This window comes from Schistocerca cancellata, chromosome 1 (genome assembly GCF_023864275.1).
Source record: "Schistocerca cancellata isolate TAMUIC-IGC-003103 chromosome 1, iqSchCanc2.1, whole genome shotgun sequence".
Lineage (NCBI taxonomy): Eukaryota > Metazoa > Arthropoda > Insecta > Orthoptera > Acrididae > Schistocerca > Schistocerca cancellata.
Window position 1 is genome coordinate 194,654,057 of NC_064626.1, and position 24,941 is coordinate 194,678,997.

General features: G+C 48.6%; 74 non-coding genes across 74 annotated transcripts; all 74 read right to left on the reverse strand.

Annotated features, from left to right (window-relative positions):
• Nucleotides 1–117: 117 nt before the first annotated feature.
• On the reverse strand, nt 118–189 carry Trnat-ugu (transfer RNA threonine (anticodon UGU)). The gene has a single exon. It is a non-coding gene; the product is annotated as a tRNA-Thr (tRNA).
• A 246-nt stretch (nt 190–435) lies between these two features.
• On the reverse strand, nt 436–507 carry Trnat-ugu (transfer RNA threonine (anticodon UGU)). Its single transcript has one exon. It is a non-coding gene; the product is annotated as a tRNA-Thr (tRNA).
• Nucleotides 508–753: 246 nt separating this feature from the next.
• Nucleotides 754–825, reverse strand: Trnat-ugu (transfer RNA threonine (anticodon UGU)). Its single transcript has one exon. It is a non-coding gene; the product is annotated as a tRNA-Thr (tRNA).
• A 246-nt stretch (nt 826–1,071) lies between these two features.
• Trnat-ugu (transfer RNA threonine (anticodon UGU)) lies at nt 1,072–1,143 on the reverse strand. The gene has a single exon. It is a non-coding gene; the product is annotated as a tRNA-Thr (tRNA).
• A 246-nt stretch (nt 1,144–1,389) lies between these two features.
• On the reverse strand, nt 1,390–1,461 carry Trnat-ugu (transfer RNA threonine (anticodon UGU)). The gene has a single exon. It is a non-coding gene; the product is annotated as a tRNA-Thr (tRNA).
• A 246-nt stretch (nt 1,462–1,707) lies between these two features.
• Nucleotides 1,708–1,779, reverse strand: Trnar-ucu (transfer RNA arginine (anticodon UCU)). The gene has a single exon. It is a non-coding gene; the product is annotated as a tRNA-Arg (tRNA).
• A 246-nt stretch (nt 1,780–2,025) lies between these two features.
• Nucleotides 2,026–2,097, reverse strand: Trnat-ugu (transfer RNA threonine (anticodon UGU)). Its single transcript has one exon. It is a non-coding gene; the product is annotated as a tRNA-Thr (tRNA).
• Nucleotides 2,098–2,343: 246 nt separating this feature from the next.
• Nucleotides 2,344–2,415, reverse strand: Trnat-ugu (transfer RNA threonine (anticodon UGU)). The gene has a single exon. It is a non-coding gene; the product is annotated as a tRNA-Thr (tRNA).
• A 246-nt stretch (nt 2,416–2,661) lies between these two features.
• Trnat-ugu (transfer RNA threonine (anticodon UGU)) lies at nt 2,662–2,733 on the reverse strand. The gene has a single exon. It is a non-coding gene; the product is annotated as a tRNA-Thr (tRNA).
• Nucleotides 2,734–2,979: 246 nt separating this feature from the next.
• Nucleotides 2,980–3,051, reverse strand: Trnat-ugu (transfer RNA threonine (anticodon UGU)). The gene has a single exon. It is a non-coding gene; the product is annotated as a tRNA-Thr (tRNA).
• Nucleotides 3,052–3,297: 246 nt separating this feature from the next.
• Trnat-ugu (transfer RNA threonine (anticodon UGU)) lies at nt 3,298–3,369 on the reverse strand. The gene has a single exon. It is a non-coding gene; the product is annotated as a tRNA-Thr (tRNA).
• A 246-nt stretch (nt 3,370–3,615) lies between these two features.
• Trnat-ugu (transfer RNA threonine (anticodon UGU)) lies at nt 3,616–3,687 on the reverse strand. Its single transcript has one exon. It is a non-coding gene; the product is annotated as a tRNA-Thr (tRNA).
• A 246-nt stretch (nt 3,688–3,933) lies between these two features.
• On the reverse strand, nt 3,934–4,005 carry Trnat-ugu (transfer RNA threonine (anticodon UGU)). The gene has a single exon. It is a non-coding gene; the product is annotated as a tRNA-Thr (tRNA).
• Nucleotides 4,006–4,251: 246 nt separating this feature from the next.
• Trnat-ugu (transfer RNA threonine (anticodon UGU)) lies at nt 4,252–4,323 on the reverse strand. Its single transcript has one exon. It is a non-coding gene; the product is annotated as a tRNA-Thr (tRNA).
• Nucleotides 4,324–4,569: 246 nt separating this feature from the next.
• Nucleotides 4,570–4,641, reverse strand: Trnat-ugu (transfer RNA threonine (anticodon UGU)). The gene has a single exon. It is a non-coding gene; the product is annotated as a tRNA-Thr (tRNA).
• A 246-nt stretch (nt 4,642–4,887) lies between these two features.
• Trnat-ugu (transfer RNA threonine (anticodon UGU)) lies at nt 4,888–4,959 on the reverse strand. The gene has a single exon. It is a non-coding gene; the product is annotated as a tRNA-Thr (tRNA).
• Nucleotides 4,960–5,205: 246 nt separating this feature from the next.
• Nucleotides 5,206–5,277, reverse strand: Trnat-ugu (transfer RNA threonine (anticodon UGU)). The gene has a single exon. It is a non-coding gene; the product is annotated as a tRNA-Thr (tRNA).
• Nucleotides 5,278–5,523: 246 nt separating this feature from the next.
• Nucleotides 5,524–5,595, reverse strand: Trnat-ugu (transfer RNA threonine (anticodon UGU)). The gene has a single exon. It is a non-coding gene; the product is annotated as a tRNA-Thr (tRNA).
• Nucleotides 5,596–5,841: 246 nt separating this feature from the next.
• Trnat-ugu (transfer RNA threonine (anticodon UGU)) lies at nt 5,842–5,913 on the reverse strand. Its single transcript has one exon. It is a non-coding gene; the product is annotated as a tRNA-Thr (tRNA).
• A 246-nt stretch (nt 5,914–6,159) lies between these two features.
• Trnat-ugu (transfer RNA threonine (anticodon UGU)) lies at nt 6,160–6,231 on the reverse strand. Its single transcript has one exon. It is a non-coding gene; the product is annotated as a tRNA-Thr (tRNA).
• A 246-nt stretch (nt 6,232–6,477) lies between these two features.
• On the reverse strand, nt 6,478–6,549 carry Trnat-ugu (transfer RNA threonine (anticodon UGU)). Its single transcript has one exon. It is a non-coding gene; the product is annotated as a tRNA-Thr (tRNA).
• Nucleotides 6,550–6,795: 246 nt separating this feature from the next.
• Nucleotides 6,796–6,867, reverse strand: Trnat-ugu (transfer RNA threonine (anticodon UGU)). Its single transcript has one exon. It is a non-coding gene; the product is annotated as a tRNA-Thr (tRNA).
• A 246-nt stretch (nt 6,868–7,113) lies between these two features.
• On the reverse strand, nt 7,114–7,185 carry Trnat-ugu (transfer RNA threonine (anticodon UGU)). Its single transcript has one exon. It is a non-coding gene; the product is annotated as a tRNA-Thr (tRNA).
• A 246-nt stretch (nt 7,186–7,431) lies between these two features.
• On the reverse strand, nt 7,432–7,503 carry Trnat-ugu (transfer RNA threonine (anticodon UGU)). Its single transcript has one exon. It is a non-coding gene; the product is annotated as a tRNA-Thr (tRNA).
• Nucleotides 7,504–7,749: 246 nt separating this feature from the next.
• Nucleotides 7,750–7,821, reverse strand: Trnat-ugu (transfer RNA threonine (anticodon UGU)). The gene has a single exon. It is a non-coding gene; the product is annotated as a tRNA-Thr (tRNA).
• Nucleotides 7,822–8,067: 246 nt separating this feature from the next.
• Nucleotides 8,068–8,139, reverse strand: Trnat-ugu (transfer RNA threonine (anticodon UGU)). The gene has a single exon. It is a non-coding gene; the product is annotated as a tRNA-Thr (tRNA).
• Nucleotides 8,140–8,385: 246 nt separating this feature from the next.
• Trnat-ugu (transfer RNA threonine (anticodon UGU)) lies at nt 8,386–8,476 on the reverse strand. The gene is given in 2 exon segments: nt 8,386–8,421; nt 8,441–8,476. It is a non-coding gene; the product is annotated as a tRNA-Thr (tRNA).
• Nucleotides 8,477–8,722: 246 nt separating this feature from the next.
• On the reverse strand, nt 8,723–8,794 carry Trnat-ugu (transfer RNA threonine (anticodon UGU)). The gene has a single exon. It is a non-coding gene; the product is annotated as a tRNA-Thr (tRNA).
• Nucleotides 8,795–9,040: 246 nt separating this feature from the next.
• Trnat-ugu (transfer RNA threonine (anticodon UGU)) lies at nt 9,041–9,112 on the reverse strand. The gene has a single exon. It is a non-coding gene; the product is annotated as a tRNA-Thr (tRNA).
• A 246-nt stretch (nt 9,113–9,358) lies between these two features.
• Trnat-ugu (transfer RNA threonine (anticodon UGU)) lies at nt 9,359–9,430 on the reverse strand. Its single transcript has one exon. It is a non-coding gene; the product is annotated as a tRNA-Thr (tRNA).
• Nucleotides 9,431–9,676: 246 nt separating this feature from the next.
• On the reverse strand, nt 9,677–9,748 carry Trnat-ugu (transfer RNA threonine (anticodon UGU)). The gene has a single exon. It is a non-coding gene; the product is annotated as a tRNA-Thr (tRNA).
• A 246-nt stretch (nt 9,749–9,994) lies between these two features.
• Trnat-ugu (transfer RNA threonine (anticodon UGU)) lies at nt 9,995–10,066 on the reverse strand. The gene has a single exon. It is a non-coding gene; the product is annotated as a tRNA-Thr (tRNA).
• Nucleotides 10,067–10,627: 561 nt separating this feature from the next.
• On the reverse strand, nt 10,628–10,699 carry Trnat-ugu (transfer RNA threonine (anticodon UGU)). Its single transcript has one exon. It is a non-coding gene; the product is annotated as a tRNA-Thr (tRNA).
• Nucleotides 10,700–10,945: 246 nt separating this feature from the next.
• Nucleotides 10,946–11,017, reverse strand: Trnat-ugu (transfer RNA threonine (anticodon UGU)). The gene has a single exon. It is a non-coding gene; the product is annotated as a tRNA-Thr (tRNA).
• A 246-nt stretch (nt 11,018–11,263) lies between these two features.
• Trnat-ugu (transfer RNA threonine (anticodon UGU)) lies at nt 11,264–11,334 on the reverse strand. The gene has a single exon. It is a non-coding gene; the product is annotated as a tRNA-Thr (tRNA).
• A 246-nt stretch (nt 11,335–11,580) lies between these two features.
• Trnat-ugu (transfer RNA threonine (anticodon UGU)) lies at nt 11,581–11,652 on the reverse strand. Its single transcript has one exon. It is a non-coding gene; the product is annotated as a tRNA-Thr (tRNA).
• Nucleotides 11,653–11,898: 246 nt separating this feature from the next.
• On the reverse strand, nt 11,899–11,970 carry Trnat-ugu (transfer RNA threonine (anticodon UGU)). Its single transcript has one exon. It is a non-coding gene; the product is annotated as a tRNA-Thr (tRNA).
• A 561-nt stretch (nt 11,971–12,531) lies between these two features.
• On the reverse strand, nt 12,532–12,603 carry Trnat-ugu (transfer RNA threonine (anticodon UGU)). Its single transcript has one exon. It is a non-coding gene; the product is annotated as a tRNA-Thr (tRNA).
• Nucleotides 12,604–12,849: 246 nt separating this feature from the next.
• Nucleotides 12,850–12,921, reverse strand: Trnat-ugu (transfer RNA threonine (anticodon UGU)). Its single transcript has one exon. It is a non-coding gene; the product is annotated as a tRNA-Thr (tRNA).
• A 246-nt stretch (nt 12,922–13,167) lies between these two features.
• On the reverse strand, nt 13,168–13,239 carry Trnat-ugu (transfer RNA threonine (anticodon UGU)). Its single transcript has one exon. It is a non-coding gene; the product is annotated as a tRNA-Thr (tRNA).
• Nucleotides 13,240–13,485: 246 nt separating this feature from the next.
• Nucleotides 13,486–13,576, reverse strand: Trnat-ugu (transfer RNA threonine (anticodon UGU)). Its single transcript is given in 2 exon segments — nt 13,486–13,521; nt 13,541–13,576. It is a non-coding gene; the product is annotated as a tRNA-Thr (tRNA).
• A 246-nt stretch (nt 13,577–13,822) lies between these two features.
• Trnat-ugu (transfer RNA threonine (anticodon UGU)) lies at nt 13,823–13,894 on the reverse strand. The gene has a single exon. It is a non-coding gene; the product is annotated as a tRNA-Thr (tRNA).
• Nucleotides 13,895–14,140: 246 nt separating this feature from the next.
• On the reverse strand, nt 14,141–14,212 carry Trnat-ugu (transfer RNA threonine (anticodon UGU)). Its single transcript has one exon. It is a non-coding gene; the product is annotated as a tRNA-Thr (tRNA).
• Nucleotides 14,213–14,458: 246 nt separating this feature from the next.
• On the reverse strand, nt 14,459–14,530 carry Trnat-ugu (transfer RNA threonine (anticodon UGU)). Its single transcript has one exon. It is a non-coding gene; the product is annotated as a tRNA-Thr (tRNA).
• Nucleotides 14,531–14,776: 246 nt separating this feature from the next.
• Nucleotides 14,777–14,848, reverse strand: Trnat-ugu (transfer RNA threonine (anticodon UGU)). The gene has a single exon. It is a non-coding gene; the product is annotated as a tRNA-Thr (tRNA).
• Nucleotides 14,849–15,094: 246 nt separating this feature from the next.
• Trnat-ugu (transfer RNA threonine (anticodon UGU)) lies at nt 15,095–15,166 on the reverse strand. The gene has a single exon. It is a non-coding gene; the product is annotated as a tRNA-Thr (tRNA).
• Nucleotides 15,167–15,412: 246 nt separating this feature from the next.
• Nucleotides 15,413–15,484, reverse strand: Trnat-ugu (transfer RNA threonine (anticodon UGU)). Its single transcript has one exon. It is a non-coding gene; the product is annotated as a tRNA-Thr (tRNA).
• A 246-nt stretch (nt 15,485–15,730) lies between these two features.
• Nucleotides 15,731–15,802, reverse strand: Trnat-ugu (transfer RNA threonine (anticodon UGU)). The gene has a single exon. It is a non-coding gene; the product is annotated as a tRNA-Thr (tRNA).
• Nucleotides 15,803–16,048: 246 nt separating this feature from the next.
• On the reverse strand, nt 16,049–16,120 carry Trnat-ugu (transfer RNA threonine (anticodon UGU)). Its single transcript has one exon. It is a non-coding gene; the product is annotated as a tRNA-Thr (tRNA).
• A 246-nt stretch (nt 16,121–16,366) lies between these two features.
• Trnat-ugu (transfer RNA threonine (anticodon UGU)) lies at nt 16,367–16,438 on the reverse strand. Its single transcript has one exon. It is a non-coding gene; the product is annotated as a tRNA-Thr (tRNA).
• Nucleotides 16,439–16,684: 246 nt separating this feature from the next.
• Trnat-ugu (transfer RNA threonine (anticodon UGU)) lies at nt 16,685–16,756 on the reverse strand. The gene has a single exon. It is a non-coding gene; the product is annotated as a tRNA-Thr (tRNA).
• Nucleotides 16,757–17,002: 246 nt separating this feature from the next.
• On the reverse strand, nt 17,003–17,074 carry Trnat-ugu (transfer RNA threonine (anticodon UGU)). Its single transcript has one exon. It is a non-coding gene; the product is annotated as a tRNA-Thr (tRNA).
• Nucleotides 17,075–17,320: 246 nt separating this feature from the next.
• Nucleotides 17,321–17,392, reverse strand: Trnat-ugu (transfer RNA threonine (anticodon UGU)). The gene has a single exon. It is a non-coding gene; the product is annotated as a tRNA-Thr (tRNA).
• Nucleotides 17,393–17,957: 565 nt separating this feature from the next.
• On the reverse strand, nt 17,958–18,031 carry Trnat-ugu (transfer RNA threonine (anticodon UGU)). Its single transcript has one exon. It is a non-coding gene; the product is annotated as a tRNA-Thr (tRNA).
• Nucleotides 18,032–18,279: 248 nt separating this feature from the next.
• On the reverse strand, nt 18,280–18,352 carry Trnat-ugu (transfer RNA threonine (anticodon UGU)). The gene has a single exon. It is a non-coding gene; the product is annotated as a tRNA-Thr (tRNA).
• A 247-nt stretch (nt 18,353–18,599) lies between these two features.
• Nucleotides 18,600–18,671, reverse strand: Trnat-ugu (transfer RNA threonine (anticodon UGU)). The gene has a single exon. It is a non-coding gene; the product is annotated as a tRNA-Thr (tRNA).
• Nucleotides 18,672–18,919: 248 nt separating this feature from the next.
• Trnat-ugu (transfer RNA threonine (anticodon UGU)) lies at nt 18,920–18,992 on the reverse strand. The gene has a single exon. It is a non-coding gene; the product is annotated as a tRNA-Thr (tRNA).
• A 245-nt stretch (nt 18,993–19,237) lies between these two features.
• On the reverse strand, nt 19,238–19,308 carry Trnat-ugu (transfer RNA threonine (anticodon UGU)). Its single transcript has one exon. It is a non-coding gene; the product is annotated as a tRNA-Thr (tRNA).
• Nucleotides 19,309–19,876: 568 nt separating this feature from the next.
• On the reverse strand, nt 19,877–19,948 carry Trnat-ugu (transfer RNA threonine (anticodon UGU)). Its single transcript has one exon. It is a non-coding gene; the product is annotated as a tRNA-Thr (tRNA).
• Nucleotides 19,949–20,195: 247 nt separating this feature from the next.
• Nucleotides 20,196–20,267, reverse strand: Trnat-ugu (transfer RNA threonine (anticodon UGU)). Its single transcript has one exon. It is a non-coding gene; the product is annotated as a tRNA-Thr (tRNA).
• A 246-nt stretch (nt 20,268–20,513) lies between these two features.
• On the reverse strand, nt 20,514–20,585 carry Trnat-ugu (transfer RNA threonine (anticodon UGU)). The gene has a single exon. It is a non-coding gene; the product is annotated as a tRNA-Thr (tRNA).
• Nucleotides 20,586–20,833: 248 nt separating this feature from the next.
• Nucleotides 20,834–20,905, reverse strand: Trnat-ugu (transfer RNA threonine (anticodon UGU)). The gene has a single exon. It is a non-coding gene; the product is annotated as a tRNA-Thr (tRNA).
• A 247-nt stretch (nt 20,906–21,152) lies between these two features.
• Nucleotides 21,153–21,224, reverse strand: Trnat-ugu (transfer RNA threonine (anticodon UGU)). The gene has a single exon. It is a non-coding gene; the product is annotated as a tRNA-Thr (tRNA).
• A 247-nt stretch (nt 21,225–21,471) lies between these two features.
• Trnat-ugu (transfer RNA threonine (anticodon UGU)) lies at nt 21,472–21,543 on the reverse strand. Its single transcript has one exon. It is a non-coding gene; the product is annotated as a tRNA-Thr (tRNA).
• Nucleotides 21,544–21,789: 246 nt separating this feature from the next.
• On the reverse strand, nt 21,790–21,861 carry Trnat-ugu (transfer RNA threonine (anticodon UGU)). Its single transcript has one exon. It is a non-coding gene; the product is annotated as a tRNA-Thr (tRNA).
• Nucleotides 21,862–22,110: 249 nt separating this feature from the next.
• Trnat-ugu (transfer RNA threonine (anticodon UGU)) lies at nt 22,111–22,182 on the reverse strand. The gene has a single exon. It is a non-coding gene; the product is annotated as a tRNA-Thr (tRNA).
• Nucleotides 22,183–22,429: 247 nt separating this feature from the next.
• On the reverse strand, nt 22,430–22,501 carry Trnat-ugu (transfer RNA threonine (anticodon UGU)). The gene has a single exon. It is a non-coding gene; the product is annotated as a tRNA-Thr (tRNA).
• A 247-nt stretch (nt 22,502–22,748) lies between these two features.
• On the reverse strand, nt 22,749–22,820 carry Trnat-ugu (transfer RNA threonine (anticodon UGU)). Its single transcript has one exon. It is a non-coding gene; the product is annotated as a tRNA-Thr (tRNA).
• Nucleotides 22,821–23,066: 246 nt separating this feature from the next.
• Nucleotides 23,067–23,138, reverse strand: Trnat-ugu (transfer RNA threonine (anticodon UGU)). Its single transcript has one exon. It is a non-coding gene; the product is annotated as a tRNA-Thr (tRNA).
• Nucleotides 23,139–23,384: 246 nt separating this feature from the next.
• Nucleotides 23,385–23,458, reverse strand: Trnat-ugu (transfer RNA threonine (anticodon UGU)). Its single transcript has one exon. It is a non-coding gene; the product is annotated as a tRNA-Thr (tRNA).
• Nucleotides 23,459–23,707: 249 nt separating this feature from the next.
• On the reverse strand, nt 23,708–23,779 carry Trnat-ugu (transfer RNA threonine (anticodon UGU)). The gene has a single exon. It is a non-coding gene; the product is annotated as a tRNA-Thr (tRNA).
• Nucleotides 23,780–24,029: 250 nt separating this feature from the next.
• On the reverse strand, nt 24,030–24,102 carry Trnat-ugu (transfer RNA threonine (anticodon UGU)). The gene has a single exon. It is a non-coding gene; the product is annotated as a tRNA-Thr (tRNA).
• A 247-nt stretch (nt 24,103–24,349) lies between these two features.
• Nucleotides 24,350–24,423, reverse strand: Trnat-ugu (transfer RNA threonine (anticodon UGU)). Its single transcript has one exon. It is a non-coding gene; the product is annotated as a tRNA-Thr (tRNA).
• A 247-nt stretch (nt 24,424–24,670) lies between these two features.
• Trnat-ugu (transfer RNA threonine (anticodon UGU)) lies at nt 24,671–24,742 on the reverse strand. The gene has a single exon. It is a non-coding gene; the product is annotated as a tRNA-Thr (tRNA).
• Between the last annotated feature and the right edge of the window lie 199 nt (nt 24,743–24,941).

Consider the following 24,941-nt stretch of genomic DNA (forward strand, 5'->3'; position numbering starts at 1 on the left):
ACGGGGTGTTGCTGTCTTTCGTCTATCATCATCTGTTATCTTGGCTCTGGCCCGAAAAGACACGCTATTTTGAAATTTTCGGTTCAAAGCATTACATTGGCCCATTTAAAATTGTGCTGCCCCCTGTGAGAATCGAACTCACGACCCCTGGTTTACAAGACCAGTGCTCTGCCCCTGAGCTAAGGAGGCTGTTGCAGTGTACGCTTCTTGCAGTCGTCACAGCGCTCGCGAAAAATACATTCCAGAGCTTAGAAAATGCGTACGAATATCTACTCTGCCACAACAATTCGCTACCACTGAGGTCCACGGCGATGGCTGACGGGGTGTTGCTGTCTTTCGTCTATCATCATCTGTTATCTTGGCTCTGGCCCGAAAAGACACGCTATTTTGAAATTTTCGGTTCAAAGCATTACATTGGCCCATTTAAAATTGTGCTGCCCCCTGTGAGAATCGAACTCACGACCCCTGGTTTACAAGACCAGTGCTCTGCCCCTGAGCTAAGGAGGCTGTTGCAGTGTACGCTTCTTGCAGTCGTCACAGCGCTCGCGAAAAATACATTCCAGAGCTTAGAAAATGCGTACGAATATCTACTCTGCCACAACAATTCGCTACCACTGAGGTCCACGGCGATGGCTGACGGGGTGTTGCTGTCTTTCGTCTATCATCATCTGTTATCTTGGCTCTGGCCCGAAAAGACACGCTATTTTGAAATTTTCGGTTCAAAGCATTACATTGGCCCATTTAAAATTGTGCTGCCCCCTGTGAGAATCGAACTCACGACCCCTGGTTTACAAGACCAGTGCTCTGCCCCTGAGCTAAGGAGGCTGTTGCAGTGTACGCTTCTTGCAGTCGTCACAGCGCTCGCGAAAAATACATTCCAGAGCTTAGAAAATGCGTACGAATATCTACTCTGCCACAACAATTCGCTACCACTGAGGTCCACGGCGATGGCTGACGGGGTGTTGCTGTCTTTCGTCTATCATCATCTGTTATCTTGGCTCTGGCCCGAAAAGACACGCTATTTTGAAATTTTCGGTTCAAAGCATTACATTGGCCCATTTAAAATTGTGCTGCCCCCTGTGAGAATCGAACTCACGACCCCTGGTTTACAAGACCAGTGCTCTGCCCCTGAGCTAAGGAGGCTGTTGCAGTGTACGCTTCTTGCAGTCGTCACAGCGCTCGCGAAAAATACATTCCAGAGCTTAGAAAATGCGTACGAATATCTACTCTGCCACAACAATTCGCTACCACTGAGGTCCACGGCGATGGCTGACGGGGTGTTGCTGTCTTTCGTCTATCATCATCTGTTATCTTGGCTCTGGCCCGAAAAGACACGCTATTTTGAAATTTTCGGTTCAAAGCATTACATTGGCCCATTTAAAATTGTGCTGCCCCCTGTGAGAATCGAACTCACGACCCCTGGTTTACAAGACCAGTGTTCTGCCCCTGAGCTTAGGAGGCTGTTGCAGTGTACACTTCTTGCAGTCGTCACAGCGCTCGCGAAAAATACATTCCAGAGCTTAGAAAATGCGTACGAATATCTACTCTGCCACAACAATTCGCTACCACTGAGGTCCACGGCGATGGCTGACGGGGTGTTGCTGTCTTTCGTCTATCATCATCTGTTATCTTGGCTCTGGCCCGAAAAGACACGCTATTTTGAAATTTTCGGTTCAAAGCATTACATTGGCCCATTTAAAATTGTGCTGCCCCCTGTGAGAATCGAACTCACGACCCCTGGTTTAGAAGACCAGTGCTCTGCCCCTGAGCTAAGGAGGCTGTTGCAGTGTACACTTCTTGCAGTCGTCACAGCGCTCGCGAAAAATACATTCCAGAGCTTAGAAAATGCGTACGAATATCTACTCTGCCACAACAATTCGCTACCACTGAGGTCCACGGCGATGGCTGACGGGGTGTTGCTGTCTTTCGTCTATCATCATCTGTTATCTTGGCTCTGGCCCGAAAAGACACGCTATTTTGAAATTTTCGGTTCAAAGCATTACATTGGCCCATTTAAAATTGTGCTGCCCCCTGTGAGAATCGAACTCACGACCCCTGGTTTACAAGACCAGTGCTCTGCCCCTGAGCTAAGGAGGCTGTTGCAGTGTACACTTCTTGCAGTCGTCACAGCGCTCGCGAAAAATACATTCCAGAGCTTAGAAAATGCGTACGAATATCTACTCTGCCACAACAATTCGCTACCACTGAGGTCCACGGCGATGGCTGACGGGGTGTTGCTGTCTTTCGTCTATCATCATCTGTTATCTTGGCTCTGGCCCGAAAAGACACGCTATTTTGAAATTTTCGGTTCAAAGCATTACATTGGCCCATTTAAAATTGTGCTGCCCCCTGTGAGAATCGAACTCACGACCCCTGGTTTACAAGACCAGTGCTCTGCCCCTGAGCTAAGGAGGCTGTTGCAGTGTACGCTTCTTGCAGTCGTCACAGCGCTCGCGAAAAATACATTCCAGAGCTTAGAAAATGCGTACGAATATCTACTCTGCCACAACAATTCGCTACCACTGAGGTCCACGGCGATGGCTGACGGGGTGTTGCTGTCTTTCGTCTATCATCATCTGTTATCTTGGCTCTGGCCCGAAAAGACACGCTATTTTGAAATTTTCGGTTCAAAGCATTACATTGGCCCATTTAAAATTGTGCTGCCCCCTGTGAGAATCGAACTCACGACCCCTGGTTTACAAGACCAGTGCTCTGCCCCTGAGCTAAGGAGGCTGTTGCAGTGTACGCTTCTTGCAGTCGTCACAGCGCTCGCGAAAAATACATTCCAGAGCTTAGAAAATGCGTACGAATATCTACTCTGCCACAACAATTCGCTACCACTGAGGTCCACGGCGATGGCTGACGGGGTGTTGCTGTCTTTCGTCTATCATCATCTGTTATCTTGGCTCTGGCCCGAAAAGACACGCTATTTTGAAATTTTCGGTTCAAAGCATTACATTGGCCCATTTAAAATTGTGCTGCCCCCTGTGAGAATCGAACTCACGACCCCTGGTTTACAAGACCAGTGCTCTGCCCCTGAGCTAAGGAGGCTGTTGCAGTGTACACTTCTTGCAGTCGTCACAGCGCTCGCGAAAAATACATTCCAGAGCTTAGAAAATGCGTACGAATATCTACTCTGCCACAACAATTCGCTACCACTGAGGTCCACGGCGATGGCTGACGGGGTGTTGCTGTCTTTCGTCTATCATCATCTGTTATCTTGGCTCTGGCCCGAAAAGACACGCTATTTTGAAATTTTCGGTTCAAAGCATTACATTGGCCCATTTAAAATTGTGCTGCCCCCTGTGAGAATCGAACTCACGACCCCTGGTTTACAAGACCAGTGCTCTGCCCCTGAGCTAAGGAGGCTGTTGCAGTGTACACTTCTTGCAGTCGTCACAGCGCTCGCGAAAAATACATTCCAGAGCTTAGAAAATGCGTACGAATATCTACTCTGCCACAACAATTCGCTACCACTGAGGTCCACGGCGATGGCTGACGGGGTGTTGCTGTCTTTCGTCTATCATCATCTGTTATCTTGGCTCTGGCCCGAAAAGACACGCTATTTTGAAATTTTCGGTTCAAAGCATTACATTGGCCCATTTAAAATTGTGCTGCCCCCTGTGAGAATCGAACTCACGACCCCTGGTTTACAAGACCAGTGCTCTGCCCCTGAGCTAAGGAGGCTGTTGCAGTGTACGCTTCTTGCAGTCGTCACAGCGCTCGCGAAAAATACATTCCAGAGCTTAGAAAATGCGTACGAATATCTACTCTGCCACAACAATTCGCTACCACTGAGGTCCACGGCGATGGCTGACGGGGTGTTGCTGTCTTTCGTCTATCATCATCTGTTATCTTGGCTCTGGCCCGAAAAGACACGCTATTTTGAAATTTTCGGTTCAAAGCATTACATTGGCCCATTTAAAATTGTGCTGCCCCCTGTGAGAATCGAACTCACGACCCCTGGTTTACAAGACCAGTGCTCTGCCCCTGAGCTAAGGAGGCTGTTGCAGTGTACACTTCTTGCAGTCGTCACAGCGCTCGCGAAAAATACATTCCAGAGCTTAGAAAATGCGTACGAATATCTACTCTGCCACAACAATTCGCTACCACTGAGGTCCACGGCGATGGCTGACGGGGTGTTGCTGTCTTTCGTCTATCATCATCTGTTATCTTGGCTCTGGCCCGAAAAGACACGCTATTTTGAAATTTTCGGTTCAAAGCATTACATTGGCCCATTTAAAATTGTGCTGCCCCCTGTGAGAATCGAACTCACGACCCCTGGTTTACAAGACCAGTGCTCTGCCCCTGAGCTAAGGAGGCTGTTGCAGTGTACGCTTCTTGCAGTCGTCACAGCGCTCGCGAAAAATACATTCCAGAGCTTAGAAAATGCGTACGAATATCTACTCTGCCACAACAATTCGCTACCACTGAGGTCCACGGCGATGGCTGACGGGGTGTTGCTGTCTTTCGTCTATCATCATCTGTTATCTTGGCTCTGGCCCGAAAAGACACGCTATTTTGAAATTTTCGGTTCAAAGCATTACATTGGCCCATTTAAAATTGTGCTGCCCCCTGTGAGAATCGAACTCACGACCCCTGGTTTACAAGACCAGTGCTCTGCCCCTGAGCTAAGGAGGCTGTTGCAGTGTACACTTCTTGCAGTCGTCACAGCGCTCGCGAAAAATACATTCCAGAGCTTAGAAAATGCGTACGAATATCTACTCTGCCACAACAATTCGCTACCACTGAGGTCCACGGCGATGGCTGACGGGGTGTTGCTGTCTTTCGTCTATCATCATCTGTTATCTTGGCTCTGGCCCGAAAAGACACGCTATTTTGAAATTTTCGGTTCAAAGCATTACATTGGCCCATTTAAAATTGTGCTGCCCCCTGTGAGAATCGAACTCACGACCCCTGGTTTACAAGACCAGTGCTCTGCCCCTGAGCTAAGGAGGCTGTTGCAGTGTACACTTCTTGCAGTCGTCACAGCGCTCGCGAAAAATACATTCCAGAGCTTAGAAAATGCGTACGAATATCTACTCTGCCACAACAATTCGCTACCACTGAGGTCCACGGCGATGGCTGACGGGGTGTTGCTGTCTTTCGTCTATCATCATCTGTTATCTTGGCTCTGGCCCGAAAAGACACGCTATTTTGAAATTTTCGGTTCAAAGCATTACATTGGCCCATTTAAAATTGTGCTGCCCCCTGTGAGAATCGAACTCACGACCCCTGGTTTACAAGACCAGTGCTCTGCCCCTGAGCTAAGGAGGCTGTTGCAGTGTACGCTTCTTGCAGTCGTCACAGCGCTCGCGAAAAATACATTCCAGAGCTTAGAAAATGCGTACGAATATCTACTCTGCCACAACAATTCGCTACCACTGAGGTCCACGGCGATGGCTGACGGGGTGTTGCTGTCTTTCGTCTATCATCATCTGTTATCTTGGCTCTGGCCCGAAAAGACACGCTATTTTGAAATTTTCGGTTCAAAGCATTACATTGGCCCATTTAAAATTGTGCTGCCCCCTGTGAGAATCGAACTCACGACCCCTGGTTTACAAGACCAGTGCTCTGCCCCTGAGCTAAGGAGGCTGTTGCAGTGTACACTTCTTGCAGTCGTCACAGCGCTCGCGAAAAATACATTCCAGAGCTTAGAAAATGCGTACGAATATCTACTCTGCCACAACAATTCGCTACCACTGAGGTCCACGGCGATGGCTGACGGGGTGTTGCTGTCTTTCGTCTATCATCATCTGTTATCTTGGCTCTGGCCCGAAAAGACACGCTATTTTGAAATTTTCGGTTCAAAGCATTACATTGGCCCATTTAAAATTGTGCTGCCCCCTGTGAGAATCGAACTCACGACCCCTGGTTTACAAGACCAGTGCTCTGCCCCTGAGCTAAGGAGGCTGTTGCAGTGTACACTTCTTGCAGTCGTCACAGCGCTCGCGAAAAATACATTCCAGAGCTTAGAAAATGCGTACGAATATCTACTCTGCCACAACAATTCGCTACCACTGAGGTCCACGGCGATGGCTGACGGGGTGTTGCTGTCTTTCGTCTATCATCATCTGTTATCTTGGCTCTGGCCCGAAAAGACACGCTATTTTGAAATTTTCGGTTCAAAGCATTACATTGGCCCATTTAAAATTGTGCTGCCCCCTGTGAGAATCGAACTCACGACCCCTGGTTTACAAGACCAGTGCTCTGCCCCTGAGCTAAGGAGGCTGTTGCAGTGTACGCTTCTTGCAGTCGTCACAGCGCTCGCGAAAAATACATTCCAGAGCTTAGAAAATGCGTACGAATATCTACTCTGCCACAACAATTCGCTACCACTGAGGTCCACGGCGATGGCTGACGGGGTGTTGCTGTCTTTCGTCTATCATCATCTGTTATCTTGGCTCTGGCCCGAAAAGACACGCTATTTTGAAATTTTCGGTTCAAAGCATTACATTGGCCCATTTAAAATTGTGCTGCCCCCTGTGAGAATCGAACTCACGACCCCTGGTTTACAAGACCAGTGCTCTGCCCCTGAGCTAAGGAGGCTGTTGCAGTGTACACTTCTTGCAGTCGTCACAGCGCTCGCGAAAAATACATTCCAGAGCTTAGAAAATGCGTACGAATATCTACTCTGCCACAACAATTCGCTACCACTGAGGTCCACGGCGATGGCTGACGGGGTGTTGCTGTCTTTCGTCTATCATCATCTGTTATCTTGGCTCTGGCCCGAAAAGACACGCTATTTTCAAATTTTCGGTTCAAAGCATTACATTGGCCCATTTAAAATTGTGCTGCCCCCTGTGAGAATCGAACTCACGACCCCTGGTTTACAAGACCAGTGCTCTGCCCCTGAGCTAAGGAGGCTGTTGCAGTGTACGCTTCTTGCAGTCGTCACAGCGCTCGCGAAAAATACATTCCAGAGCTTAGAAAATGCGTACGAATATCTACTCTGCCACAACAATTCGCTACCACTGAGGTCCACGGCGATGGCTGACGGGGTGTTGCTGTCTTTCGTCTATCATCATCTGTTATCTTGGCTCTGGCCCGAAAAGACACGCTATTTTGAAATTTTCGGTTCAAAGCATTACATTGGCCCATTTAAAATTGTGCTGCCCCCTGTGAGAATCGAACTCACGACCCCTGGTTTACAAGACCAGTGCTCTGCCCCTGAGCTAAGGAGGCTGTTGCAGTGTACGCTTCTTGCAGTCGTCACAGCGCTCGCGAAAAATACATTCCAGAGCTTAGAAAATGCGTACGAATATCTACTCTGCCACAACAATTCGCTACCACTGAGGTCCACGGCGATGGCTGACGGGGTGTTGCTGTCTTTCGTCTATCATCATCTGTTATCTTGGCTCTGGCCCGAAAAGACACGCTATTTTGAAATTTTCGGTTCAAAGCATTACATTGGCCCATTTAAAATTGTGCTGCCCCCTGTGAGAATCGAACTCACGACCCCTGGTTTACAAGACCAGTGCTCTGCCCCTGAGCTAAGGAGGCTGTTGCAGTGTACGCTTCTTGCAGTCGTCACAGCGCTCGCGAAAAATACATTCCAGAGCTTAGAAAATGCGTACGAATATCTACTCTGCCACAACAATTCGCTACCACTGAGGTCCACGGCGATGGCTGACGGGGTGTTGCTGTCTTTCGTCTATCATCATCTGTTATCTTGGCTCTGGCCCGAAAAGACACGCTATTTTGAAATTTTCGGTTCAAAGCATTACATTGGCCCATTTAAAATTGTGCTGCCCCCTGTGAGAATCGAACTCACGACCCCTGGTTTACAAGACCAGTGCTCTGCCCCTGAGCTAAGGAGGCTGTTGCAGTGTACGCTTCTTGCAGTCGTCACAGCGCTCGCGAAAAATACATTCCAGAGCTTAGAAAATGCGTACGAATATCTACTCTGCCACAACAATTCGCTACCACTGAGGTCCACGGCGATGGCTGACGGGGTGTTGCTGTCTTTCGTCTATCATCATCTGTTATCTTGGCTCTGGCCCGAAAAGACACGCTATTTTGAAATTTTCGGTTCAAAGCATTACATTGGCCCATTTAAAATTGTGCTGCCCCCTGTGAGAATCGAACTCACGACCCCTGGTTTACAAGACCAGTGCTCTGCCCCTGAGCTAAGGAGGCTGTTGCAGTGTACGCTTCTTGCAGTCGTCACAGCGCTCGCGAAAAATACATTCCAGAGCTTAGAAAATGCGTACGAATATCTACTCTGCCACAACAATTCGCTACCACTGAGGTCCACGGCGATGGCTGACGGGGTGTTGCTGTCTTTCGTCTATCATCATCTGTTATCTTGGCTCTGGCCCGAAAAGACACGCTATTTTGAAATTTTCGGTTCAAAGCATTACATTGGCCCATTTAAAATTGTGCTGCCCCCTGTGAGAATCGAACTCACGACCCCTGGTTTACAAGACGACCCCTGGTTTACAAGACCAGTGCTCTGCCCCTGAGCTAAGGAGGCTGTTGCAGTGTACGCTTCTTGCAGTCGTCACAGCGCTCGCGAAAAATACATTCCAGAGCTTAGAAAATGCGTACGAATATCTACTCTGCCACAACAATTCGCTACCACTGAGGTCCACGGCGATGGCTGACGGGGTGTTGCTGTCTTTCGTCTATCATCATCTGTTATCTTGGCTCTGGCCCGAAAAGACACGCTATTTTGAAATTTTCGGTTCAAAGCATTACATTGGCCCATTTAAAATTGTGCTGCCCCCTGTGAGAATCGAACTCACGACCCCTGGTTTACAAGACCAGTGCTCTGCCCCTGAGCTAAGGAGGCTGTTGCAGTGTACACTTCTTGCAGTCGTCACAGCGCTCGCGAAAAATACATTCCAGAGCTTAGAAAATGCGTACGAATATCTACTCTGCCACAACAATTCGCTACCACTGAGGTCCACGGCGATGGCTGACGGGGTGTTGCTGTCTTTCGTCTATCATCATCTGTTATCTTGGCTCTGGCCCGAAAAGACACGCTATTTTGAAATTTTCGGTTCAAAGCATTACATTGGCCCATTTAAAATTGTGCTGCCCCCTGTGAGAATCGAACTCACGACCCCTGGTTTACAAGACCAGTGCTCTGCCCCTGAGCTAAGGAGGCTGTTGCAGTGTACACTTCTTGCAGTCGTCACAGCGCTCGCGAAAAATACATTCCAGAGCTTAGAAAATGCGTACGAATATCTACTCTGCCACAACAATTCGCTACCACTGAGGTCCACGGCGATGGCTGACGGGGTGTTGCTGTCTTTCGTCTATCATCATCTGTTATCTTGGCTCTGGCCCGAAAAGACACGCTATTTTGAAATTTTCGGTTCAAAGCATTACATTGGCCCATTTAAAATTGTGCTGCCCCCTGTGAGAATCGAACTCACGACCCCTGGTTTACAAGACCAGTGCTCTGCCCCTGAGCTAAGGAGGCTGTTGCAGTGTACGCTTCTTGCAGTCGTCACAGCGCTCGCGAAAAATACATTCCAGAGCTTAGAAAATGCGTACGAATATCTACTCTGCCACAACAATTCGCTACCACTGAGGTCCACGGCGATGGCTGACGGGGTGTTGCTGTCTTTCGTCTATCATCATCTGTTATCTTGGCTCTGGCCCGAAAAGACACGCTATTTTGAAATTTTCGGTTCAAAGCATTACATTGGCCCATTTAAAATTGTGCTGCCCCCTGTGAGAATCGAACTCACGACCCCTGGTTTACAAGACCAGTGCTCTGCCCCTGAGCTAAGGAGGCTGTTGCAGTGTACACTTCTTGCAGTTGTCACAGCGCTCGCGAAAAATACATTCCAGAGCTTAGAAAATGCGTACGAATATCTACTCTGCCACAACAATTCGCTACCACTGAGGTCCACGGCGATGGCTGACGGGGTGTTGCTGTCTTTCGTCTATCATCATCTGTTATCTTGGCTCTGGCCCGAAAAGACACGCTATTTTGAAATTTTCGGTTCAAAGCATTACATTGGCCCATTTAAAATTGTGCTGCCCCCTGTGAGAATCGAACTCACGACCCCTGGTTTACAAGACCAGTGCTCTGCCCCTGAGCTAAGGAGGCTGTTGCAGTGTACGCTTCTTGCAGTCGTCACAGCGCTCGCGAAAAATACATTCCAGAGCTTAGAAAATGCGTACGAATATCTACTCTGCCACAACAATTCGCTACCACTGAGGTCCACGGCGATGGCTGACGGGGTGTTGCTGTCTTTCGTCTATCATCATCTGTTATCTTGGCTCTGGCCCGAAAAGACACGCTATTTTGAAATTTTCGGTTCAAAGCATTACATTGGCCCATTTAAAATTGTGCTGCCCCCTGTGAGAATCGAACTCACGACCCCTGGTTTACAAGACCAGTGCTCTGCCCCTGAGCTGAGGCTGTTGCAGTGTACGCTTCTTGCAGTCGTCACAGCGCTCGCGAAAAATACATTCCAGAGCTTAGAAAATGCGTACGAATATCTACTCTGCCACAACAATTCGCTACCACTGAGGTCCACGGCGATGGCTGACGGGGTGTTGCTGTCTTTCGTCTATCATCATCTGTTATCTTGGCTCTGGCCCGAAAAGACACGCTATTTTGAAATTTTCGGTTCAAAGCATTACATTGGCCCATTTAAAATTGTGCTGCCCCCTGTGAGAATCGAACTCACGACCCCTGGTTTACAAGACCAGTGCTCTGCCCCTGAGCTAAGGAGGCTGTTGCAGTGTACACTTCTTGCAGTCGTCACAGCGCTCGCGAAAAATACATTCCAGAGCTTAGAAAATGCGTACGAATATCTACTCTGCCACAACAATTCGCTACCACTGAGGTCCACGGCGATGGCTGACGGGGTGTTGCTGTCTTTCGTCTATCATCATCTGTTATCTTGGCTCTGGCCCGAAAAGACACGCTATTTTGAAATTTTCGGTTCAAAGCATTACATTGGCCCATTTAAAATTGTGCTGCCCCCTGTGAGAATCGAACTCACGACCCCTGGTTTACAAGACCAGTGCTCTGCCCCTGAGCTAAGGAGGCTGTTGCAGTGTACACTTCTTGCAGTCGTCACAGCGCTCGCGAAAAATACATTCCAGAGCTTAGAAAATGCGTACGAATATCTACTCTGCCACAACAATTCGCTACCACTGAGGTCCACGGCGATGGCTGACGGGGTGTTGCTGTCTTTCGTCTATCATCATCTGTTATCTTGGCTCTGGCCCGAAAAGACACGCTATTTTGAAATTTTCGGTTCAAAGCATTACATTGGCCCATTTAAAATTGTGCTGCCCCCTGTGAGAATCGAACTCACGACCCTGGTTTACAAGACCAGTGCTCTGCCCCTGAGCTAAGGAGGCTGTTGCAGTGTACGCTTCTTGCAGTCGTCACAGCGCTCGCGAAAAATACATTCCAGAGCTTAGAAAATGCGTACGAATATCTACTCTGCCACAACAATTCGCTACCACTGAGGTCCACGGCGATGGCTGACGGGGTGTTGCTGTCTTTCGTCTATCATCATCTGTTATCTTGGCTCTGGCCCGAAAAGACACGCTATTTTGAAATTTTCGGTTCAAAGCATTACATTGGCCCATTTAAAATTGTGCTGCCCCCTGTGAGAATCGAACTCACGACCCCTGGTTTACAAGACCAGTGCTCTGCCCCTGAGCTAAGGAGGCTGTTGCAGTGTACACTTCTTGCAGTCGTCACAGCGCTCGCGAAAAATACATTCCAGAGCTTAGAAAATGCGTACGAATATCTACTCTGCCACAACAATTCGCTACCACTGAGGTCCACGGCGATGGCTGACGGGGTGTTGCTGTCTTTCGTCTATCATCATCTGTTATCTTGGCTCTGGCCCGAAAAGACACGCTATTTTGAAATTTTCGGTTCAAAGCATTACATTGGCCCATTTAAAATTGTGCTGCCCCCTGTGAGAATCGAACTCACGACCCCTGGTTTACAAGACCAGTGCTCTGCCCCTGAGCTAAGGAGGCTGTTGCAGTGTACGCTTCTTGCAGTCGTCACAGCGCTCGCGAAAAATACATTCCAGAGCTTAGAAAATGCGTACGAATATCTACTCTGCCACAACAATTCGCTACCACTGAGGTCCACGGCGATGGCTGACGGGGTGTTGCTGTCTTTCGTCTATCATCATCTGTTATCTTGGCTCTGGCCCGAAAAGACACGCTATTTTGAAATTTTCGGTTCAAAGCATTACATTGGCCCATTTAAAATTGTGCTGCCCCCTGTGAGAATCGAACTCACGACCCCTGGTTTACAAGACCAGTGCTCTGCCCCTGAGCTGAGGCTGTTGCAGTGTACGCTTCTTGCAGTCGTCACAGCGCTCGCGAGAAATACATTCCAGAGCTTAGAAAATGCGTACGAATATCTACTCTGCCACAACAATTCGCTACCACTGAGGTCCACGGCGATGGCTGACGGGGTGTTGCTGTCTTTCGTCTATCATCATCTGTTATCTTGGCTCTGGCCCGAAAAGACACGCTATTTTGAAATTTTCGGTTCAAAGCATTACATTGGCCCATTTAAAATTGTGCTGCCCCCTGTGAGAATCGAACTCACGACCCCTGGTTTACAAGACCAGTGCTCTGCCCCTGAGCTAAGGAGGCTGTTGCAGTGTACACTTCTTGCAGTCGTCACAGCGCTCGCGAAAAATACATTCCAGAGCTTAGAAAATGCGTACGAATATCTACTCTGCCACAACAATTCGCTACCACTGAGGTCCACGGCGATGGCTGACGGGGTGTTGCTGTCTTTCGTCTATCATCATCTGTTATCTTGGCTCTGGCCCGAAAAGACACGCTATTTTGAAATTTTCGGTTCAAAGCATTACATTGGCCCATTTAAAATTGTGCTGCCCCCTGTGAGAATCGAACTCACGACCCCTGGTTTACAAGACCAGTGCTCTGCCCCTGAGCTAAGGAGGCTGTTGCAGTGTACACTTCTTGCAGTCGTCACAGCGCTCGCGAAAAATACATTCCAGAGCTTAGAAAATGCGTACGAATATCTACTCTGCCACAACAATTCGCTACCACTGAGGTCCACGGCGATGGCTGACGGGGTGTTGCTGTCTTTCGTCTATCATCATCTGTTATCTTGGCTCTGGCCCGAAAAGACACGCTATTTTGAAATTTTCGGTTCAAAGCATTACATTGGCCCATTTAAAATTGTGCTGCCTCCTGTGAGAATCGAACTCACGACCCCTGGTTTACAAGACCAGTGCTCTGCCCCTGAGCTAAGGAGGCTGTTGCAGTGTACGCTTCTTGCAGTCGTCACAGCGCTCGCGAAAATTACATTCCAGAGCTTAGAAAATGCGTACGAATATCTACTCTGCCACAACAATTCGCTACCACTGAGGTCCACGGCGATGGCTGACGGGGTGTTGCTGTCTTTCGTCTATCATCATCTGTTATCTTGGCTCTGGCCCGAAAAGACACGCTATTTTGAAATTTTCGGTTCAAAGCATTACATTGGCCCATTTAAAATTGTGCTGCCCCCTGTGAGAATCGAACTCACGACCCCTGGTTTACAAGACGACCCCTGGTTTACAAGACCAGTGCTCTGCCCCTGAGCTAAGGAGGCTGTTGCAGTGTACGCTTCTTGCAGTCGTCACAGCGCTCGCGAAAAATACATTCCAGAGCTTAGAAAATGCGTACGAATATCTACTCTGCCACAACAATTCGCTACCACTGAGGTCCACGGCGATGGCTGACGGGGTGTTGCTGTCTTTCGTCTATCATCATCTGTTATCTTGGCTCTGGCCCGAAAAGACACGCTATTTTGAAATTTTCGGTTCAAAGCATTACATTGGCCCATTTAAAATTGTGCTGCCCCCTGTGAGAATCGAACTCATGACCCCTGGTTTACAAGACCAGTGCTCTGCCCCTGAGCTAAGGAGGCTGTTGCAGTGTACACTTCTTGCAGTCGTCACAGCGCTCGCGAAAAATACATTCCAGAGCTTAGAAAATGCGTACGAATATCTACTCTGCCACAACAATTCGCTACCACTGAGGTCCACGGCGATGGCTGACGGGGTGTTGCTGTCTTTCGTCTATCATCATCTGTTATCTTGGCTCTGGCCCGAAAAGACACGCTATTTTGAAATTTTCGGTTCAAAGCATTACATTGGCCCATTTAAAATTGTGCTGCCCCCTGTGAGAATCGAACTCACGACCCCTGGTTTACAAGACCAGTGCTCTGCCCCTGAGCTAAGGAGGCTGTTGCAGTGTACACTTCTTGCAGTCGTCACAGCGCTCGCGAAAAATACATTCCAGAGCTTAGAAAATGCGTACGAATATCTACTCTGCCACAACAATTCGCTACCACTGAGGTCCACGGCGATGGCTGACGGGGTGTTGCTGTCTTTCGTCTATCATCATCTGTTATCTTGGCTCTGGCCCGAAAAGACACGCTATTTTGAAATTTTCGGTTAAAAGCATTACATTCGCCCATTTAAAATTGTGCTGCCCCCTGTGAGAATCGAACTCACGACCCCTGGTTTACAAGACCAGTGCTCTGCCCCTGAGCTAAGGAGGCTGTTGCAGTGTACGCTTCTTGCAGTCGTCACAGCGCTCGCGAAAAATACATTCCAGAGCTTAGAAAATGCGTACGAATATCTACTCTGCCACAACAATTCGCTACCACTGAGGTCCACGGCGATGGCTGACGGGGTGTTGCTGTCTTTCGTCTATCATCATCTGTTATCTTGGCTCTGGCCCGAAAAGACACGCTATTTTGAAATTTTCGGTTCAAAGCATTACATTGGCCCATTTAAAATTGTGCTGCCCCCTGTGAGAATCGAACTCACGACCCCTGGTTTACAAGACCAGTGCTCTGCCCCTGAGCTAAGGAGGCTGTTGCAGTGTACGCTTCTTGCAGTCGTCACAGCGCTCGCGAAAAATACATTCCAGAGCTTAGAAAATGCGTACGAATATCTACTCTGCCACAACAATTCGCTACCACTGAGGTCCACGGCGATGGCTGACGGGGTGTTGCTGTCTTTCGTCTATCATCATCTGTTATCTTGGCTCTGGCCCGAAAAGACACGCTATTTTGAAATTTTCGGTTCAAAGCATTACATTGGCCCATTTAAAATTGTGCTGCCCCCTGTGAGAATCGAACTCACGACCCCTGGTTTACAAGACCAGTGCTCTGCCCCTGAGCTAAGGAGGCTGTTGCAGTGTACGCTTCTTGCAGTCGTCACAGCGCTCGCGAAAAATACATTCCAGAGCTTAGAAAATGCGTACGAATATCTACTCTGCCACAACAATTCGCTACCACTGAGGTCCACGGCGATGGCTGACGGGGTGTTGCTGTCTTTCGTCTATCATCATCTGTTATCTTGGCTCTGGCCCGAAAAGACACGCTATTTTGAAATTTTCGGTTCAAAGCATTACATTGGCCCATTTAAAATTGTGCTGCCCCCTGTGAGAATCGAACTCACGACCCCTGGTTTACAAGACCAGTGCTCTGCCCCTGAGCTAAGGAGGCTGTTGCAGTGTACACTTCTTGCAGTCGTCACAGCGCTCGCGAAAAATACATTCCAGAGCTTAGAAAATGCGTACGAATATCTACTCTGCCACAACAATTCGCTACCACTGAGGTCTACGGCGATGGCTGACGGGGTGTTGCTGTCTTTCGTCTATCATCATCTGTTATCTTGGCTCTGGCCCGAAAAGACACGCTATTTTGAAATTTTCGGTTCAAAGCATTACATTGGCCCATTTAAAATTGTGCTGCCCCCTGTGAGAATCGAACTCACGACCCCTGGTTTACAAGACCAGTGCTCTGCCCCTGAGCTAAGGAGGCTGTTGCAGTGTACACTTCTTGCAGTCGTCACAGCGCTCGCGAAAAATACATTCCAGAGCTTAGAAAATGCGTACGAATATCTACTCTGCCACAACAATTCGCTACCACTGAGGTCCACGGCGATGGCTGACGGGGTGTTGCTGTCTTTCGTCTATCATCATCTGTTATCTTGGCTCTGGCCCGAAAAGACACGCTATTTTGAAATTTTCGGTTCAAAGCATTACATTGGCCCATTTAAAATTGTGCTGCCCCCTGTGAGAATCGAACTCACGACCCCTGGTTTACAAGACCAGTGCTCTGCCCCTGAGCTAAGGAGGCTGTTGCAGTGTACACTTCTTGCAGTCGTCACAGCGCTCGCGAAAAATACATTCCAGAGCTTAGAAAATGCGTACGAATATCTACTCTGCCACAACAATTCGCTACCACTGAGGTCCACGGCGATGGCTGACGGGGTGTTGCTGTCTTTCGTCTATCATCATCTGTTATCTTGGCTCTGGCCCGAAAAGACACGCTATTTTGAAATTTTCGGTTCAAAGCATTACATTGGCCCATTTAAAATTGTGCTGCCCCCTGTGAGAATCGAACTCACGACCCCTGGTTTACAAGACCAGTGCTCTGCCCCTGAGCTAAGGAGGCTGTTGCAGTGTACGCTTCTTGCAGTCGTCACAGCGCTCGCGAAAAATACATTCCAGAGCTTAGAAAATGCGTACGAAAATCTACTCTGCCACAACAATTCGCTACCACTGAGGTCCACGGCGATGGCTGACGGGGTGTTGCTGTCTTTCGTCTATCATCATCTGTTATCTTGGCTCTGGCCCGAAAAGACACGCTATTTTGAAATTTTCGGTTCAAAGCATTACATTGGCCCATTTAAAATTGTGCTGCCCCCTGTGAGAATCGAACTCACGACCCCTGGTTTACAAGACCAGTGCTCTGCCCCTGAGCTAAGGAGGCTGTTGCAGTGTACGCTTCTTGCAGTCGTCACAGCGCTCGCGAAAAATACATTCCAGAGCTTAGAAAATGCGTACGAATATCTACTCTGCCACAACAATTCGCTACCACTGAGGTCCACGGCGATGGCTGACGGGGTGTTGCTGTCTTTCGTCTATCATCATCTGTTATCTTGGCTCTGGCCCGAAAAGACACGCTATTTTGAAATTTTCGGTTCAAAGCATTACATTGGCCCATTTAAAATTGTGCTGCCCCCTGTGAGAATCGAACTCACGACCCCTGGTTTACAAGACCAGTGCTCTGTCCCTGAGCTAAGGAGGCTGTTGCAGTGTACGCTTCTTGCAGTCGTCACAGCGCTCGCGAAAAATACATTCCAGAGCTTAGAAAATGCGTACGAATATCTACTCTGCCACAACAATTCGCTACCACTGAGGTCCACGGCGATGGCTGACGGGGTGTTGCTGTCTTTCGTCTATCATCATCTGTTATCTTGGCTCTGGCCCGAAAAGACACGCTATTTTGAAATTTTCGGTTCAAAGCATTACATTGGCCCATTTAAAATTGTGCTGCCCCCTGTGAGAATCGAACTCACGACCCCTGGTTTACAAGACCAGTGCTCTGCCCCTGAGCTAAGGAGGCTGTTGCAGTGTACGCTTCTTGCAGTCGTCACAGCGCTCGCGAAAAATACATTCCAGAGCTTAGAAAATGCGTACGAATATCTACTCTGCCACAACAATTCGCTACCACTGAGGTCCACGGCGATGGCTGACGGGGTGTTGCTGTCTTTCGTCTATCATCATCTGTTATCTTGGCTCTGGCCCGAAAAGACACGCTATTTTGAAATTTTCGGTTCAAAGCATTACATTGGCCCATTTAAAATTGTGCTGCCCCCTGTGAGAATCATCGAACTCACGACCCCTGGTTACAAGACCAGTGCTCTGCCCCTGAGCTAAGGAGGCTGTTGCAGTGTACGCTTCTTGCAGTCGTCACAGCGCTCGCGAAAAATACATTCCAGAGCTTAGAAAATGCGTACGAATATCTACTCTGCACAACAATTCGCTACCACTGAGGTCCACGGCGATGGCTGACGGGGTGTTGCTGTCTTTCGTCTATCATCATCTGTTATCTTGGCTCTGGCCCGAAAAGACACGCTATTTTGAAATTTTCGGTTCAAAGCATTACATTGGCCCATTTAAAATTGTGCTGCCCCCTGTGAGAATCGAAACTCACGACCCCTGGTTTACAAGACCAGTGCTCTGCCCCTGAGCCTAAGGAGGCTGTTGCAGTGTACGCTTCTTGCAGTCGTCACAGCGCTCGCGAAAAAATACATTCCAGAGCTTAGAAAATGCGTACGAATATCTACTCTGCCACAACAATTCGCTACCACTGAGGTCCACGGCGATGGCTGACGGGGTGTTGCTGTCTTTCGTCTATCATCATCTGTTATCTTGGCTCTGGCCCGAAAAGACACGCTATTTTGAAATTTTCGGTTCAAAGCATTACATTGGCCCATTTTAAAATTGTGCTGCCCCCTGTGAGAATCGAACTCACGACCCCTGGTTTACAAGACCAGTGCTCTGCCCCTCGAGCTAAGGAGGCTGTTGCAGTGTACGCTTCTTGCAGTCGTCACAGCGCTCGCGAAAAATACATTCCAGAGCTTAGAAAATGCGTACGAATATCTACTCTGCCACAACAATTCGCTACCACTGAGGTCCACGGCGATGGCTGACGGGTGTGTGCTGTCTTTCGTCTAATCATCATCTGTTATCTTGGCTCTGGCCCGAAAAGACACGCTATTTTGAAATTTTCGGTTCAAAGCATTACATTGGCCCATTTAAAATTGTGCTGCCCCCTGTGAGAATCGAAATCACGACCCCTGGTTTACAAGACCAGTGCTCTGCCCCTGAGCTAAGGAGGCTGTTTGCAGTGTACGCTTCTTGCAGTCGTCACAGCGCTCGCGAAAAATACATTCCAGAGCTTAGAAAATGCGTACGAATATCTACTCTGCCACAACAATTCGCTACCACTGAGGTCCACGGCGATGGCTGACGGGGTGTTGCTGTCTTTCGTCTATCATCATCTGTTTATCTTGGCTCTGGCCCGAAAAGACACGCTATTTTGAAATTTTCGGTTCAAAGCATTACATTGGCCCATTTAAAATTGTGCTGCCCCCCTGTGAGAATCGAACTCACGACCCCTGGTTTACAAGACCAGTGCTCTGCCCCTGAGCTAAGGAGGCTGTTGCAGTGTACGCTTCTTGCAGTCGTCACAGCGCTCGCGAAAAATACATTCCAGAGCTTAGAAAATGCGTACGAATATCTACTCTGCCACAACAATTCGCTACCACTGAGGTCCACGGCGATGGCTGACGGGGTGTTGCTGTCTTTCGTCTATCATCATCTGTTATCTTGGCTCTGGCCCGAAAAGACACGCTATTTTGAAATTTCGGTTCAAAGCATTACATTGGCCCATTTAAAATTGTGCTGCCCCCTGTGAGAATCGAACTCACGACCCTGGTTTACAAGACCAGTGCTCTGCCCCTGAGCTAAGGAGGCTGTTGCAGTGTACGCTTCTTGCAGTCGTCACAGCGCTCGCGAAAAATACATTCCAGAGCTTAGAAAATGCGTACGAATATCTACTCTGCCACAACAATTCGCTACCACTGAGGTCCACGGCGATGGCTGACGGGGTGTTGCTGTCTTTCGTCTATCATCATCTGTTATCTTGGCTCTGGCCCGAAAAGACACGCTATTTTGAAATTTTCGGTTCAAAGCATTACATTGGCCATTTAAAATTGTGCTGCCCCCTGTGAGAATCGAACTCACGACCCCTGGTTTACAAAGACCAGTGTCTCTGCCCCTGAGCTAAGGAGGCTGTTGCAGTGTACCACTTCTTGCAGTCGTCACAGCGCTCGCGAAAAATACATTCCAGAGCTTAGAAAATGCGTACGAATATCTACTCTGCCACAACAATTCGCTACCACTGAGGTCCACGGCGATGGCTGACGGGGGGTGTTGCTGTCTTTCGTCTATCATCATCTGTTATCTTGGCTCTGGCCCGAAAAGACACGCTAATTTGAAATTTTCGGTTCAAAGCATTACATTGGCCCATTTAAAATTGTGCTGCCCCCTGTGAGAATCGAACTCACGACCCCTGGTTTACAAGACCAGTGCTCTGCCCCTGAGCTAAGGAGGCTGTTGCAGTGTACGCTTCTTGCAGTCGTCACAGCGCTCGCGAAAAATACATTCCAGAGCTTAGGAAAATGCGTACGAATATCTACTCTGCCACAACAATTCGCTACCACTGAGGTCCACGGCGATGGCTGACGGGGTGTTGCTGTCTTTCGTCTATCATCATCTGTTATCTTGGCTCTGGCCCGAAAAGACACGCTATTTTGAAATTTTCGGTTCAAAGCATTACATTGGCCCATTTAAAATTGTGCTGCCCCCTGTGAGAATCGAACTCACGACCCCTGGTTTACAAGACCAGTGCTCTGCCCCTGAGCTAAGGAGGCTGTTGCAGTGTACGCTTCTTGCAGTCGTCACAGCGCTCGCGAAAAATACATTCCAGAGCTTAGAAAATGCGTACGAATATCTACTCTGCCACAACAATTCGCTACCACTGAGGTCCACGGCGATGGCTGACGGGGTGTTGCTGTCTTTCGTCTATCATCATCTGTTATCTTGGCTCTGGCCCGAAAAGACACGCTATTTTGAAATTTTCGGTTCAAAGCATTACATTGGCCCATTTAAAATTGTGCTGCCCCCTGTGAGAATCGAACTCACGACCCCTGGTTTACAAGACCAGTGCTCTGCCCCTGAGCTAAGGAGGCTGTTGCAGTGTACGCTTCTTGCAGTCGTCACAGCGCTCGCGAAAAAATACATTCCAGAGCTTAGAAAATGCGTACGAATATCTACTCTGCCACAACAATTCGCTACCACTGAGGTCCACGGCGATGGCTGACGGGGTGTTGCTGTCTTTCGTCTATCATCATCTGTTATCTTGGCTCTGGCCCGAAAAGACACGCTATTTTGAAATTTTTCGGTTCAAAGCATTACATTGGCCCATTTAAAATTGTGCTGCCCCCTGTGAGAATCGAACTCACGACCCCTGGTTTACAAGACCAGTGCTCTGCCCCTGAGCTAAGGAGGCTGTTGCAGTGTACGCTTCTTGCAGTCGTCACAGCGCTCGCGAAAAATACATTCCAGAGCTTAGAAAATGCGTACGAATATCTACTCTGCCACAACAATTCGCTACCACTGAGGTCCACGGCGATGGCTGACGGGGGTGTTGCTGTCTTTCGTCTATCATCATCTGTTATCTTGGCTCTGGCCCGAAAAGACACGCTATTTTGAAATTTTCGGTTCAAAGCATTACATTGGCCCATTTAAAATTGTGCTGCCCCCTGTGAGAATCGAACTCACGACCCCTGGTTTACAAGACCAGTGCTCTGCCCCTGAGCTAAGGAGGCTGTTGCAGTGTACGCTTCTTGCAGTCGTCACAGCGCTCGCGAAAAATACATTCCAGAGCTTAGAAAATGCGTACGAATATCTACTCTGCCACAACAATTCGCTACCACTGAGGTCCACGGCGATGGCTGACGGGGTTGTTGCTGTCTTTCGTCTATCATCATCTGTTATCTTGGCTCTGGCCCGAAAAGACACGCTATTTTGAAATTTTCGGTTCAAAGCATTACATTGGCCCATTTAAAATTGTGCTGCCCCCTGTGAGAATCGAACTCACGACCCCTGGTTTACAAGACCAGTGCTCTGCCCCTGAGCTAAGGAGGCTGTTGCAGTGTACGCTTCTTGCAGTCGTCACAGCGCTCGCGAAAAATACATTCCAGAGCTTAGAAAATGCGTACGAATATCTACTCTGCCACAACAATTCGCTACCACTGAGGTCCACGGCGATGGCTGACGGGGTGTTGCTGTCTTTCGTCTATCATCATCTGTTATCTTGGCTCTGGCCCGAAAAGACACGCTATTTTGAAATTTTCGGTTCAAAGCATTACATTGGCCCATTTAAAATTGTGCTGCCCCCTGTGAGAATCGAACTCACGACCCCTGGTTTACAAGACCAGTGCTCTGCCCCTGAGCTAAGGAGGCTGTTGCAGTGTACACTTCTTGCAGTCGTCACAGCGCTCGCGAAAAATACATTCCAGAGCTTAGAAAATGCGTACGAATTATCTACTTCTGCCACAACAATTCGCTACCACTGAGGTCCACGGCGATGGCTGACGGGGGTGTTGCTGTCTTTCGTCTATCATCATCTGTTATCTTGGCTCTGGCCCGAAAAGACACGCTATTTTGAAATTTTCGGTTCAAAGCATTACATTGGCCCATTTAAAATTGTGCTGCCCCCTGTGAGAATCGAACTCACGACCCCTGGTTTACAAGACCAGTGCTCTGCCCCTGAGCTAAGGAGGCTGTTGCAGTGTAACGCTTCTTGCAGTCGTCACAGCGCTCGCGAAAAATACATTCCAGAGCTTAGAAAATGCGTACGAATATCTACTCTGCCACAACAATTCGCTACCACTGAGGTCCACGGCGATGGCTGACGGGGTGTTGCTGTCTTTCGTCTATCATCATCTGTTATCTTGGCTCTGGCCCGAAAAGACACGCTATTTTGAAATTTTCGGTTCAAAGCATTACATTGGCCCATTTAAAATTGTGCTGCCCCCTGTGAGAATCGAACTCACGACCCCTGGTTTACAAGACCAGTGCTCTGCCCCTGAGCTAAGGAGGCTGTTGCAGTGTACGCTTCTTGCAGTCGTCACAGCGCTCGCGAAAAATACATTCCAGAGCTTAGAAAATGCGTACGAATATCTACTCTGCCACAACAATTCCGCTACCACTGAGGTCCACGGCGATGGCTGACGGGGTGTTGCTGTCTTTCGTCTATCATCATCTGTTATCTTGGCTCTGGCCCGAAAAGACACGCTATTTTGAAATTTTCGGTTCAAAGCATTACATTGGCCCATTTAAAATTGTGCTGCCCCCTGTGAGAATCGAACTCACGACCCCTGGTTTACAAGACCAGTGCTCTGCCCCTGAGCTAAGGAGGCTGTTGCAGTGTACGCTTCTTGCAGTCGTCCACAGCGCTCGCGAAAAATACATTCCAGAGCTTAGAAAATGCGTACGAATATCTACTCTGCCACAACAATTCGCTACACTGAGGTCCACGGCGATGGCTGACGGGGTGTTGCTGTCTTTCGTCTATCATCATCTGTTATCTTGGCTCTGGCCCGAAAAGACACGCTATTTTGAAATTTTCGGTTCAAAGCATTACATTGGCCCATTTAAAATTGTGCTGCCCCCTGTGAGAATCGAACTCACGACCCCTGGTTTACAAGACCAGTGCTCTGCCCCTGAGCTAAGGAGGCTGTTGCAGTGTACGCTTCTTGCAGTCGTCACAGCGCTCGCGAAAAATACATTCCAGAGCTTAGAAAATGCGTACGAATATCTACTCTGCCACAACAATTCGCTACCACTGAGGTCCACGGCGATGGCTGACGGGGTGTTGCTGTCTTTCGTCTATCATCATCTGTTATCTTGGCTCTGGCCCGAAAAGACACGCTATTTTGAAATTTTCGGTTCAAAGCATTACATTGGCCCATTTAAAATTGTGCTGCCCCCCTGTGAGAATCGAACTCACGACCCCCTGGTTTACAAGACCAGTGCTCTGCCCCTGAGCTAAGGAGGCTGTTGCAGTGTACGCTTCTTGCAGTCGTCACAGCGCTCGCGAAAAAATACATTCCAGAGCTTAGAAAATGCGTACGAATATCTACTCTGCCACAACAATTCGCTACCACTGAGGTCCACGGCGATGGCTGACGGGGGTGTTGCTGTCTTTCGTCTATCATCATCTGTTATCTTGGCTCTGGCCCGAAAAGACACGCTATTTTGAAATTTTCGGTTCAAAGCATTACATTGGCCCATTTAAAAATTGTGCTGCCCCCTGTGAGAATCGAACTCACGACCCCTGGTTTACAAGACCAGTGCTCTGCCCCTGAGCTAAGGAGGCTGTTGCAGTGTACGCTTCTTGCAGTCGTCACAGCGCTCGCGAAAAATACATTCCAGAGCTTAGAAAATGCGTACGAATATCTACTCTGCCACAACAATTCGCTACCACTGAGGTCCACGGCGATGGCTGACGGGCGTGTTGAATGTCTTTCGTCTATCATCATCTGTTATCTTGGCTCTGGCCCCGAAAAGACACGCTATTTTGAAATTTTCGGTTCAAAGCATTACATTGGCCCATTTAAAATTGTTGCTGCCCCCCTGTGAGAATCGAACTCACGACCCTGGTTTACAAGACCAGTGCTCTGCCCCTGAGGCTATGGAGGCTGTTGCAGTGTACACTTCTTGCAGTCGTCACAGCGCTCGCGGAAAAATACATTCCAGAGCTTAGAAAATGCGTACGAATATCTACTCTGCCACAACAATTCGCTACCATCTGAGGTCCACGGCGATGGCTGACGGGGGTGTTGCTGTCTTCGTCTCATCATCATCTGTTATCTTGGCTCTGGCCCGAAAAGACACGCTATTTTGAAATTTTCGGTTCAAAGCATTACATTGGCCCATTTAAAAATTGTGCTGCCCCTGTGAGAATCGAACTCACGACCCCTGGTTTACAAGACCAGTGCTCTGCCCCTGAGCTAAGGAGGCTGTTGCAGTGTACGCTTCTTGCAGTCGTCACAGCGCTCGCGAAAAATACATTCCAGAGCTTAGAAAAATGCGTACGAATATCTACTCTGCCACAACAATTCGCTACCACTGAGGTCCACGGCGATGGCTGACGGGGTGTTGCTGTCTTTCGTCTATCATCATCTGTTATCTTGGCTCTGGCCCGAAAAGACACGCTATTTTGAAATTTTCGGTTCAAAGCATTACATTGGCCCATTTAAAATTGTGCTGCCCCCTGTGAGAATCGAACTCACGACCCCTGGTTTACAAGACCAGTGCTCTGCCCCTGAGCTAAGGAGGCTGTTGCAGTGTACGCTTCTTGCAGTCGTCACAGCGCTCGCGAAAAATACATTCCAGAGCTTAGAAAATGCGTACGAATATCTACTCTGCCACAACAATTCGCTACCACTGAGGTCCACGGCGATGGCTGACGGGGTGTTGCTGTCTTTCGTCTATCATCATCTGTTATCTTGGCTCTGGCCCGAAAAGACACGCTATTT